The sequence below is a fragment of the Charadrius vociferus genome, unplaced genomic scaffold (genome assembly GCF_000708025.1).
Source record: "Charadrius vociferus isolate BGI_N301 unplaced genomic scaffold, ASM70802v2 scaffold2513, whole genome shotgun sequence".
NCBI classification, from domain to species: Eukaryota; Metazoa; Chordata; class Aves; order Charadriiformes; family Charadriidae; genus Charadrius; species Charadrius vociferus.
The window spans coordinates 121,347-121,687 of record NW_009647564.1 but is presented as its reverse complement, the minus strand read 5'-3'; positions in this window follow the sequence as shown (position 1 = coordinate 121,687).

Genomic DNA, 341 nt, shown 5'->3' with positions numbered 1-341 from the left:
CAACAGTAGCTCATTTGGCAAAGTTAAAGACTAGAAGGTAAACAGCACAGACTGTGACATTTTGGCATCGTGGAGCTCAACGGAAACTCTGTCCTTGGGAACCTCCTCCGTGGACAACGCTCCCTCCTCTCCCCTTGGCCCTTTGCCTTGCAGACCGATGCGCCGCGTGTCGCTGGGCCGGCAGCAGAGCGGGGCTGCACTGGTCCCCTGCATCCCCCCTGCCCCAGGCTGCCCAACGCCGCCGTGAGGTGACGTTTGGGGCTGCCCAATGCTGCGGTGAGGTGACGTTTGGGGCTGCCTGGCTGCCCTGGGGCAGCACTGGAGGTGGGCCGGAAGGCCGG